Here is a 13,570-nt window from a genome sequence, read left to right as displayed (position 1 = left end):
GATAAGTCTTCTCACTTCTCTTGTTAGAAAACACACAAAGCAATAAGAACAGAGGCAAAAAAAAAAAAAACCCTACACGCTATTTTTCAGTGAAATTAAGAGACAGAGAAAAGCTGCAAACTTCAAATTGCCTGTAAGCAGTGGGTGAGAAATTGTTGTGGGGAAGGACAAGGAATGTGGAAAGGGTGTAGCAATAGCAGAGCTAAGAAGAACTTTCCAGCAAATTAGTTGGTGGAGCACAGGGGGTTTTGAGGACAGTGAAACGATTCTGTATAATACAGTAATGATGGACACGTCTTTATATATTTGTCAAAACCCATAGCATGTACCAAAAAAAGGGGCGAACCCTAATGTAACTATAGACTTTAGTTAATAATAATGTATCAATATTGGTTTATCCATTGTACCAAATTTACCTTTTTATCTTACTAGTGCAAGATGTTAATAACAGGGGAAAGTATGTGTGAGGCTAGGATGCAGGGGTATGTGAAAGCTCTGTGCACTTGGATCACTTTTTCTGTAAACTCAAACTGCCAGAATAATTAAGTATTGATTTTAAACCTTATATTGTCGGTTCTGTCGTCTTAGGAGTTTGAGGTAGGAAATACATATTAGTGGGAAGATAAATCTCTATACTATTTCCTTCTACTTATAGAAACTGAAGGAAAGATTAATATCTCACAGGCTCTGCTAGTTCCTTTGAGATGCCACGTGAATGGCTGTCTGCTCAGCATAGCACATCGGTGTGTCTCTGGATATGCCAAAGAAGGCTCAGTGCCATTTAGGGAGTAGAGGGAGAAACTTCTGCAAATAAAGTGAGGAGACTCCTCAAATTAGTTTGAAAGTACAACAGAAGCATGGACTTGAAGCCAGAAGTAACCATGAAAGCATAAGCCCTGGAATTGTGTAGAAATTTTAGGCAGAGCACTGAACTTCTATTGAATGAGGGGTCGGGCTCAGCATAGTTTAAATCAATCCCAGAGGGCAGGATGATTTCACCTTACATCTGCATTACAGATTTCGAAGATATTTGGTTTCCAAATTAAATTCTTCCCTCTCTTCAGTCAATGTCTTATCTTCATGTGTCTGTGGGTCAGTGGGAAGCAGCTTTGTTCAGCTACATTGTAAGTAAATAACCATTGAGAGAACTTACACATGACCCAAAGCAGTAGTATGAACAGTGGGAAGAAAGCAATTAATGTATTGACTCTTTGCCAGGCAGTATATAGTATAGTGCGTCTATGCCATCTGTCTGTCTGTCTGTCTATCTATCTATCCATCCATCCATCTATCTATATCTACATATATGTATTTCATATCATTTATTCCTCACAAACAATCCATTTCAAAGGTTAAGAGACTGATACTCAGAGAGGTCATTATGAAGCTAGTTAAGTTCCAATTCAGGTTCAATTAACACCACACTGTGTAATTTTAACCTTGAATACAATGAAAGATTTGTCAAGTTGCTTTGACCTCTGGCTTCATTTTGTGATTTAAGAACGTGTTTGTCCACTTGCACGGACGAGACTATCTTCTCAGTGCAACCACTAAAGGTTTCATGGCAGTTCTGATAGGCCTAAGCTGGGAAATAAAAATAATTCTGAGATTTGAACTGCCGATGAACTTCACGTATTTTTAGCAGGCCTTCCTAGGTATTTAGCAGAGCCTATTACTGCTTTTGATTAAGATTGAAATTTCAATTGCATTTTGAATCTTCAAAAAGGATTTCCATAATTTTTTCCTATCCTTCTCCTGCTCCCAGCAGCTCCCTGACTTCTGCACAATAATTCTTTGAGGTAGAGGCCATGAGCTTCTTGACCAGGGTCATACACCCATTAGAGGCTGCGGCATCAGCAGCCTCAGATTTGTTTTGGATGTAGCAGTGTAAGTATAGGCTCTGGTTGAAAGGAGGTTGTAAATAAAAGTGATAGCCTGTAATTTCCTTATATCTTTTGTTTTGCAATTTGCAAGTAGATTATTGAGCTGGCAGTAGAGCTCTCCAGATCTATCCCTTTGAGAAAGAATCACAGTTTATTTCCTTTTTTTTAAACTTCCAGTGTAGCTGTACCCTTCTTAATGATTACATGAAGTTTTTCAACTGTGCTGTTTATGGCAAATCCTATCTGGCGTATTACCTTAGCAATAATAATAATGTGACTTAATTAGTATTTACACTTCAAAAAGAGATAATTTGTGCATTTCATTGGCATATAAAAATAGGCATTAGCTTGTAGTGTTGAAGGATGCAGAAGTTTAATCAAATTCTCTGTATAGAGGAAGAGCCCTATTCTGAAAATTATAAAATGGCTATACACACGCGTGCACAGATGCACACACACACACATCAGTCCTAGGTTAAAACAAATTAAGCAATTTTCTATATCAGATCTTGCTAGATGTGAGAACACTCTCTTCTAATATGGAAATGCTGAATTTTTTAATTGTTGCCTGTGGACATGTGATATTTCATTCACATGAACACAATTTTGGTAAGCTTTACCATGTAAGTGAAAGTGAATTTTTCAATTGTTTTTAAAGGAGATACTGTGTTTTAGGATTTTCACCTGCATGATCCACAAAATGGACATTATCAAGTGTCTATTTAGAATAAATAAACAAACAATTATTTATCTAGATAAAGCATAAATGCTTTTCACAGAGCTGGATCTCCCTTACAAATACGCCTCCTCAGCCATTGTTTGGGCCAATCGTACACCACAGGAATGCAGGGATTTCAGTTTGTCATTTCCCTGACACATCACTCACCCCCAGAGATGCTGGTTTACCACACCTGTTGGAACTTTGTAACTAAAGTATAAGAGGGGCTTTATAGGCATGTTAAATCAAGTGAAAGAAAATTGTCCATAGTTAGTAGCTAATGGTCAACAATAAAATATGGCCATTAGAAAAAAATGTTCAGAAGGAAGCAAACATGAGAAGAGCATAAAATGCAATAAGACAAGTAAAGGAACTAAAAGATATATAGATTGAAAAGGAAGAAATTAAACTATCTTTGCAGATGACATAATTTTTTATATACAAAATCTAAAATAATTGACCAAAAAAGCCCCAGAATGAATTACCAATTATAACAAAGCTGCAGGATACAAAGTTAATCTACAAAAATCAATTGCTTTCCTACATACAAACAATGAACAACTATAATTTGAAATTAAAAACACAACATGATTTATACCAAAAAATAAAATGCTTAGGAAGTTACTTAAATACTTGGATATAAACCTAACAAATATGAATATTTATAAAGAAAACAATAAAACTTTGATGAAAGAAATCAAACAAGATCTAAATAAATAAAGAAAGATTCCATGTTCATGGATAGAAAGACAATATTATCAAGATGTCATTCTTCACAACACAGCAAGTTCTTTTGTGAATATTGGCAAATGAATTTCAAAGCTTACATGAAGAGTCAAAAGACCCAGAATAGCCAAAACATTATTGAAAAAGAAGAACAAAGTTGGAGCATTGACAGTACTCAACTTCAAGACTTACTGTAAAGCTACAGTAATCAAGACAGTGTGGTACTGGAAAAATAACAGGCAAATAGATCAATAAAACTGAATAGAGAGCACAGGAATAGATCTGCAGAAATATAGTCAACTGATCTTTGACAAAATAGCAAAGGCAATTCAATGGAGAAGGGGTGGTCTTTTCAATGAATGGTGGTGAAATAACTGGATATCCATATGTAAAAAAAAAGTCTAGACATAGACCTTACACCCTTCACAAAAATTAACTGAAAATGGATCATAGACCTAAATGTAAAACACAAAACTATAACATTTCTAGAAGATAACATTAGAGAACTCCCAGGTTATACTTTAGGTTTGGCAGTAAGTTTTTAGATTCAACACCAAAAGTATAATCCACGAAAGAAAAATTTGTGAGAAGAACTTTATTAAAATTAGAAAATTCTGTCTATGAAAGACACTGTTAAATAATGGAAAAACATGCCACAAAAATTTGCAAAATGCATATCTAATAAAGGACTTATATCCAAAATATACAAAGAATGCTTAAAACTCAATAAGAAAATAAACAACTGAATTTAAAAATGGGAAAAAGATGTGCAGAATTCAAGTCACCAACGTAACATTGGCCAGGGGGCCCAGCAATCTCCACATGTACTCATTGCAGTCATATTTAACCACTGACATTGTGACTTTGCTTTGTGACTTTTCCTCTTCTGGGTACTGAGATGCTATACAGGCAGCTGATAAAGATGCATTATGTGTCATAGGCTGATGCCACTACCTGATTTGTTTACTTGCAATTTGAACCATTTAAAGACCAATAAACTTCCTTTAAAAAATGAGCAAGAGATCTTCTAAACAGACACCTCAGCAAAGAGGATATATAGACACCAAATAAACATATGAAACAATGCTCAACATCACATATCATATGTCATTAAGGAATTATAAATTAAAACAACAAGGAGATACCACTACACACATATTAGAATGAGGAAAGTCCAAAACACCAACAACACCAAATGCTAGTGAGGATGTGGAGCTATAGGAACTCTCATTCATGCAAAATGAAACAGCGATTTTGGAAGACAGTTTGGCAGTTTCTTACAAAACTAATATACTCTTACCATACAATGCAGAATGGAATACTTCCTTGGCATTCTTCGAAATGAATTGAAAACTTATGTGCACACAAAAACCAGCACATGGATGTTTATAGCAGCCATATTCATAATCGCCAACACTTGGAAGCAAACAAGATGCTTTTAATAGGTTAATGGATAAACAATCTGTGATCCCTTCATACCATAGAATATTATTCAGTGCTAAAAAGAAGCCAGGAAAAGAAGTGGATGAATCTTAATTGCATGTTGCTAGCGTTAAAAGCCAATCTGAAAAATGCTGCACATTGTATGACTCCAACTATGTAACATCCTGGAAAAGGCAAAACTATAGGGAATATAAAAAGAGTAGTGGTTGCCAGCGTTTGGGTTTGGGATACAGAGGGAGGAATGAATAAGCACAGAGGATTTTTAGGGCAGTGAAACTATTCTGTGTAATACAGTAATGATGAACACATGTCATACATTTGTCAAAATTCATAGAATTGTATAATACAAAAGTGAACCCTAATATTAACTATGGACTTCAGTTAATAATAATGTATCAATATTGGTTCATCAATTGTAATAAATTTACCACACTAATGCAAAATGTAGTAATAGGGAAACTATGTGTGGGGAGGAGGGTAGAGGGAGTAAATGAGAACTCTGTATTTCTGCTCAATTTTTCTGTAAACCTAAAACTTCTCAAAAAAGAAAGTCTATTAATTAAAAAAATTGAATCAAGGGTTGTGCATGACAATAGCAGGTAATTTAGGGATGAATACAATTTGCTTGACTTAGAGCCCAACTAGCTCTGAAACTCTCTTAGAAACCAAAACACACTGGGTTTCCAAAGCTTACTGCAAATGAGAACTTTGCATACGTGGAGAAATTTTGACTAGAAAAGTCTTACTGGGGAAGATAGAGTGTCTGAGAAAGTGATTAAATTGGCTGACAGGAACTCCTCTTTCCTCATGGCCTTAATTGGTTGAGGTGGCTACCACTTGTGAAAGGAAGCTGACTGACTGCCACCCACAGCCACCTCATCCTTAGTGGTTGATATAGTTTCTTTCATAAAGTCTGGAGAGAATCTTTCTCCCACAGGTGTCACAATGCTTTGGGGTTCTTTTGAAGTTGCTCTTTGTCTTTCAGTTTTTTAAAATCCAGTACAAGTTTCCCCAGAACTAGGTCAGAGAATATCAAGATGACTCAAGCCAAAGTTGCTCCCAAGAGTCCCCATCTCCTCTGAAAATCAACCACAGTCCCAGCAAGCTCTTGGTTCTCTATCCACTCCTCCCATCACCCATTCTCAGGTTGAGGGTATGCCTTCCATCCCTCTCTCCTTCAAGTTTATCCCACAGTTTTAATTCCTGGGTCCCAAATACTCGTTAAAAATATCATTCATCTTTTACAAAGAGAGAAAGAAAAAGTATTTTAGAATGTGTCCTCTTTACTGTCTCTTGCAAAAAGCCCTAATATTTCTCAGTGACTCTGGTCACTTCTGTGGAGATAGATTGGTCTCTTCCTTGGACCATTTCATCTCATATGAAATAGGTGATGCCACATTTATCTCTTTAGCCTTATATTCTTCTATGAAAAGCGGTCTTTTTTAGCAGTAGCAAGGGATATTTTGGTGAAATTGCTTTTGGCCACTGAACATAATGATTCAGGATACTTCTGGGTTTAAAAAAAATACCTTGTTATGGATTTATTATCCACTAATTAACTTACACTGAACTTAACCATGGTGTGGCTTCCTTGATGCAATTATAAAACTCATTTCAACAATACAAATGGAAGTGCAGTGGCCTCTCCTCGTCTTGATGGACTCGGTAGGCTCCCCCAGGTGTATCAAGCTAGAGCTATTTTTCTATTTTTCAGTTTTTCTATTTTCTGATCTCTAAACCCTGCCTATTGGTCCAGAGGTTAAATTCAGAGTGATCTATAGAAACATGGCCCAGTTTCCCAAAAACATAGTTGAGATTTGGGACAGATTTCCCATGGACTGGGAACCAAGGTATAAAATCTTGTGTTTGTAAAATCAAATTTTGCAATTTGAAATTCAAATAGGCATACAAAATCATGAAAATATAAGGATGTAGGGTGAATTTCATGTGATTCACAGGTAGAAACAAATGGTGAAGTGAAGCAGAACCCTCAAATAAACATTTTTTTATGAGAGAAAGAAAATGTTATGAGATAAAATATAAATGTGGTGTTGAATGAAATCCCCAAATGGAAAAGGGAGGAGAGGAGCAGAGAGGTTCTGAGGAGACAAGCCAAGATTGTGAGGCTGTGAGGGGCTGGGAACCAGCCACAAGTTCAGGCCACAGAAGAGAATGGAAGGGGTAGTAAGTACTCCACAACTTGGGCCAGCTTCTACATCAACCACTTGGCTTCGACTCCGTGTAAAAAAACCTAGACATCATGACTATATAACCTGAGAGAATCTCCATATCTAGGTGTGTGGATTCTAGATTTTTATTTCAAAATAATCTTGGGCACTTACTCCCTGATACTGGGCTCCTTCTCTTACCTCACCCCACCGATCCCTGGGCCCAGGCTACTACAGTTGCCTCAAGTCACATACAATCTGTGCTTGCCTCTGTTTAGGAGGATGCCAAAGACCATTAAGACCTAAATAAGGTTTTCTTACTAAGTAAGTAAAAAATTGGAAATAAAGAAACATTGGAGGGAAATCTGAAGTTTTCGTGTTGGGGAAGGACTGCTTCATTTCTGTGCTTCTCTGGACCCTTTCCTCTGAGATGGGGGAGGTGATCCTGAGACTCACGTTTGTTTGGATTGTGAAGCCCCAGGGGCTTCTGAACAGACTGTTCTTGATTCTAAGGCAGGACTGCTGAGAGTGCAAAGTTCAGCCTTAAAAATAACATCTCTATCTCTCAACTGGGCAAAGGGCCTTGCACTTTGGAATGAGACAAAAGGTAACCATGGGATTTTGAACTTGAGCAAAGAGAGGGGGATTGTGGGTTCTGGGAAGCTGCTTTTTTGGGGCTTTTTTTTAAAGGAGAAAAATTGACAGTTTATAAATTGGCCAACTTGCTAGTAGATAATCAGTTATTATTGTCACTTGTAGATAGTGTCCGGCAAAATAGAGAGCTGGTAAGAACTAATGATTGCTAGGGACTCTGGAACCAACCTGGTGTCTCTCCCTCAATTTCTTTTCATTTTTCACAGAGCCCATTTCAATTAAGGTAATTAAAAGGCTATTATAATTTGTGAAAGCCTGGGCAAATTATTTATATTTCTTAGTCAGTTTCCTTTCTGTAAATCGGGGCTAAAGGAGGCTTGATGTGAGAAATAAATAAGATCTGACTGTAAAAACCCTAACACATAGTAGGCATGCCATAAGTGCTAGTGCCTTCCTCTCTCCACCTCATTTATTGGCTGACTTCTTTATTCCTTTCTCTTGGTAAAGACTGACAGGTGGAAAGTAAGTAAGAATGATGTGAGGAAGGTCTACCTACTGATTTGTCCTGATAAAAGAGAAAGATTTATTTAGTAAATGTTCACTGAGCGCTTTTCATGTGAATGTGCATGCTGGGCAGTAGGGAAATGATGAAATTGTACATTATACATTTGATGCCCTCAAGGAGTTTTTAGAGTAGTAGAGAGGCTGAGACAAGATTAGATAAGGGTTCTATAAACTGGTAAATAAGAAGCACTCTGGGAATGGGTAGGAAATGTAAAGTCATTTCTGGTTGGATTCATCGTGGTGTTGGGGACAGAATGGAAGCAGCACTAACAGTGCTTCTCAAGTGCCGACAGTGTGATGATGAGCATGCGTGTATGATCTTATGCAATACTCACAGCAATTCTGTGTAGTACACATTCTTAGATTCATTTTACAGGTTAGGAAATCGAGGCTCAGAAAAGTTAAGGAACTTATCTGAGATCAAGTAATTAGTAAATGGTAGAGTTGGGGCTCTAAACCAGTTATCTGACTTCTTAACTCTTTTTCCCTATCCCACATTGCTTCAAAGTATTAGGGACAAAAGATAGTTCTAGACAAAATGACCACTGTTCATAGGTGGAGATGGAAGAGGGTTCTTTCTTTTGCAGGTGAGGGAAGAACATGAAGAAAGTCCTGAAGCAGGACAATTTATTCTCACTTTTGGCTATGTGATCTTTTCAAAGCAGTATTTCTATGAGGCAGATCCATCAAACAATTAGATGTATTGTACCATGAGGACAATTTAGGAGCAATGTAGGGCTTATATAGAAATGCCACTGATTAATTACAAAAATGGAGAGGACTTCTGCTTGGTACAGTCACCTGAAAGCCAAATCCCAATTCTGGCTCTGCCATTGACTTCCTGCAGTTCCAAGGCTCTAGGAATAGCGACTGTCCTCACATGTCTCAGCTACCTTCCTCTTTGTAGTCATCTAGGCATCAAATGAAAGGCTTTTTTTTTTTTTTTTTAAAGAAATCTTGTTGAATTGTCTCCATATTGTTGCTCTGTTCAGACTCCAGGGACACAGAGTTTCTGGGCAATCTGGAGCTTCTCCAGGAATGCTAACCTTCTCTGAAGGGGGTTGCTCTGAAGAGGCGAAATGCTTGCCTTTCAAAAATACATCCTTAGGGAGGCTATCAGCTGCTTCATTTTTGCACAGTCAGGGAAATTTTATCCTCTGGTAAGGGATTTGAGAACAGTTGGCTGTGGTTGCCTAAAAGACTCCACAAGGACAAACGTCCAGAGCACAGTCACCCCCATTACCCAGAGGCCAAGGTCTCTTTGTTTATACCTCTTGTAGCTTTTCCTGCATTCCTGTCCTGTCTGTCCCAATCTTATACCCTGTTCTGAGTCTAGAGAGAGTCACAGTCATTGGAAGTGACTCCTATAAGAAGCCAATATGTGGTGTAACTTCTTCCTTCATTCATTAATTTGTTAGTTTGTTCATTCATTTTAGGAGTATTTTCTATTGTTAAGAAACACTTGTTACATAACATCAATGTTTTCCTATGAGTCATAAAGAGGATACTAGCTTCCTTTGTTTTGTTCCTACAAAGACACATGAAAATAGGGTTTCTAAAAAATTAAGTACTTTGACAAATGGCATTTTTTGCCCCCTTACCCCAATCAAGTGGTTGAAACCCATTTACTGTGGAAATTTTGACACTAAAGTTGAACCAGTTTTAATCTTAACTCTTCCCTCGAGACCCGTGAAAGATCAAAGAGGAATTTAGAGAATTTAAACAAGTGGACAACCAATGGTTCAGGTCCATGTGTGCAGCTGGAATCCACCTCTATCCGGTATCCACTAGGAATAGAGTCTCCTTCTGGCAAATTCACTCTTCTGAAGGCTGTGGATTGGTCTAGTTTGGGTTGTGGGTGGGTCTGAAGATACAAGTCACCTGGGACATCTTTCTCAGTCTCTATGTCTCCATCAATCAAATGATAGCATCATATAGTGTTTATATATTAATAAAAGTTTTGTTCCTTATTATGTCATTAATCCTACCTCAAGTAGATTAGGATATATAATATCCTAGATGTAATAAAGACTGTGAAGAGGGTTCATCAAGAACTTCATTACCAATGGTGTATCAGGTAGAAAGAGAGCATACCCTGAAGGGGATAAGGGAGATTTTATACTCATGTATCAAACCAAATGTCAGCCAGAATACCAGCATGAAACAGGAATGACTCAGTGGAGTGAGCAGGCCCCAGACAAATGTGTAAAATAGCTGCGGTTGCCTTTTGATATCTTCCATGATCCTTGTTTCTGCCTTTCTCTCATTCCAACTTTAACAGTACTGTCACTAGCCCATACTCATCTCTCTCTCCCTCTCTGTCTCTCTTTTTCTTTATCAAATCTCCAATATCCAGACATGATCTGAAATGTATTCCCTCTAGGGGCTAGAAGTGACTCAATTTGATATTTCACTCATGAGACATTGAATGTAATAAAAAAAGGATGGAGGTCTAAATATGGACTTTCATACATCTGGGAGCTGAGTGGAAGTGTCTTAAGGGATGAGAGCTTTGTGGAGACACTGGAGTCAAGTGATATAGGTGATTTAATTTACCCTGTTAGACTTCTCAGCAGCATATGACATGTTGACAACTCCCCTGTTTTTGAAGGCAAATTTTTATTTTTTTAAATTATATTTAATTAATTAATTAATTAATTAATTTATATGTTGCCCAGGCTGGAGTGCAGTGGCTTGATCATGGCTCACTGCAGCCTTGACCTCCCAGGCTAAAGTGATTCTCCTACCTCAGCCTCCAGAGTAGCTGGGGCTACAGGCACACACCACCATGCCTGGCTAATTTATTTGTTTTATAGAGATGGACCTCATTATGTTGCCTGGGAGAATTATTCTTATTTTTCTGTACAGAAAACGCAACAATGTATGGTTAACCAAGTTTAGTGCAAGTGTTTCAGCTTTTGCCTTTTCCTGCTTGGCAATATAAGCCACAGATTTAGGACCCAGGACATTGCTTTCCCAGTGGTGGCAGATCTCATCGTATCTGTCATTGTCATTGGTCCTGATAGCTTCCATCAGCTTCATCAAAACTCCTCTGTCTTCCCAGTTAAACTGTGTGAAGGCGACAGTGGTGCAGGTCTTCCTGTGGACTAGACGTCCCAGTCTTGCCTTCCCCTTGATAAGGCAGTAAGGGACCCATATTTTACAACACAGGGCAGGCAGAAAGACAACCAGCTTGATGGGATCCTCATCGTGTTCAGTCACCACCAGTTGAGACTTCTTGTTCTCTACCACGGTGATGATAGTATTGAAATTGCTTGAAGGACAGGTGGTCTCTTAATGGGGAGAGCCCCTTTGCTGTCAGCTCTCTTCTCAGCCCAGGCCAACAGTCTCTGCTTCTTCCCTTGCTTTGTCTCTGGATTGCACTTGTGGGCCAGCTTAAGCAGTTGAGTAACTGGCAGTCCAAGACCTGAGTGAGCTGGTTAATGGCAGGAGGAACTTTCGGCCGCTCATGGAGGATAGCCCTTTGCCGCTGCGACTGCATGTAGCGGGGCCATTTGACAAAGCAGGTGAGGTCCCTTTTGTGTGGTATATCCTGTCCAGTGCCAAAATTCTTAGGCCTTTTCTCAAACAGGGACTTCCCACCTTCTTGGCCTCCTGGTTCTTCATGACAGCAGAGGTGGGTGCCACTTTCTTCCCCTTGGCCTCCTTTCCTTTCAGCACCTTAGGCAGTTGGAGGACAGGGCAACAACTGCCTTTTTTAAGAAGCCCTCTCCTGTCTTGGATTTTCTGTCATCATCCTTTCCTGCTCCCTCCATTTCACTGTCCAAAGCACCTCATATCTCTTTGTTCTTCTCTAAACAGCTTTAAATATTGCTGTTCCTAAGGGATTATTCTCAGGCCCTCTTTATTTCTTTCTCTAAACTCTCCCCCTAGGTTGCCTTGTCTATTATCAAGGCTTTAAACACCATCTTTATGCAGATGTCTTCCAAATTTTTATATCCATGCCTCTGAGCTCCAGACTTACCTAAAAGTTTACTTGACATGTCCAAGTTAAAACAGCTAAGTCAAAACTCTTTATTTTTTTTACCCCTACAACTAATTTCTTGTCTCTACCAGTCTTCCTTAGCTTAATAAATGTCAGTGCCACCCACCTGGTTTGTTATTAAGAGCCATCTTTCATTCCTCTCTTTTCCTCACCAGCTATATCCGCTGCATCATTGATATGGTTTGGCTGTGTCCCCACCCAAATCTCATCTAGAAATGTAGCTTCCATAATTCCCACGTGTTGTGGGAGGGACCGAGTGGGGGATAATTGAATCATAGAGGTGATTTCACCCATACTGTTCTTGTGGTAGTGAATGAGTCTCATGAGATTTGATGGTTTTTATAAGGGGTTTCCCCTTCCACTTGGTTCTCATTCTCTCTTGCCTGCTACCATGTAAGATGTGCCTTTGCTCCTCCTTTGCCTTCTGCCATGATTGTGAGGCCTCCCCAGCCATGATGAACTATGAGTCCATTAAACCTCTTTTTCTTTATAAAATACCTAGTCTCAGGTATTTTTTCTTAGCAGTATGAAAATGGACTAATACAATCATCAAGTCCTAAATTCTACTACCAAAGTACATCTGAAATCTAGCAGCTTTTCTCTGTCTCCATTGCCACCATCCTAATTTATGCCCCACTGTTGTTTCTCCCCTAGACCTCTGCAATAGCTGCCTTCCTTATTACACCAAATAAGATTATATAAAAAGCAAAAGTGTAGTGGTTTAGAGTGAATACTCTGGAGAGATACAACCTAGGTTTGAATCCTGGCCCTGCCTATTACTAAATATGTGAATTTAAGCAAGTTACTTAAGTTTTCTGTGCTGCAATTGCTTCAGCTACAAAATGATGAGAATAATAGCACCTGCCTTAATATTAAGTGTATTTTTTCCATTTGATTAAATTAGTTTTTTAAATGAGAAGAATTGTGCCTAACATAGAAAACTCATTAATATGTAAATAAAATCATGTTATTCAGTGCTTAAAACCCTTTAGTGGCTTCTCATGTACTTGATATAAAATTCAAGCTTCAAATCAGAGCCTCTAGGTCCCATGTGACCTGGCCCTGCCTCCACCCTGACCTCAACTCTGTTCACTCTCCCTCTCTCATTGTACTCCAGACACACAGGGCTTCTCTCAGCTTCCCAGACATGCTAAGCTCTTTGCTGTCTCAAAGGCTTCTCTCTTTCTATTCCATCTGCCTAGAACCTCCTCCAATTCCTGATTCCTTTGCCTATTTCAGATTCAGCCTAAATAACACATCTCGTTAGCAACTTTCTCTGGCCGTGTTATTTAAGGTAGGTTGCCTTCCTTTGTACTAGAGCTATTTTGTTTTGTTCATATCACTTACTATGTTATTTAGTAATTTCATTTGTTGTTGTTTTCTGCCATCCTCACCAAAATGCAAGTTCTGTGAATCCAGTGGCATGAATATTGTGCTCATTGTTGGATCACTGGTACCTAACACAGTG

The 13,570-nt window shown here is 38.5% G+C and overlaps 1 pseudogene; it reads right to left on the bottom strand.

Moving 5' to 3' along the window:
• Window positions 1-10,892: 10,892 nt before the first annotated feature.
• LOC107973616 (large ribosomal subunit protein eL8-like) lies at window positions 10,893-11,846 on the bottom strand (annotated as a pseudogene).
• Between the last annotated feature and the right edge of the window lie 1,724 nt (window positions 11,847-13,570).

This window comes from Pan troglodytes, chromosome 1 (genome assembly GCF_028858775.2).
Source record: "Pan troglodytes isolate AG18354 chromosome 1, NHGRI_mPanTro3-v2.0_pri, whole genome shotgun sequence".
Lineage (NCBI taxonomy): Eukaryota > Metazoa > Chordata > Mammalia > Primates > Hominidae > Pan > Pan troglodytes.
This window is presented reverse-complemented; position numbering and strand designations above follow the sequence as displayed.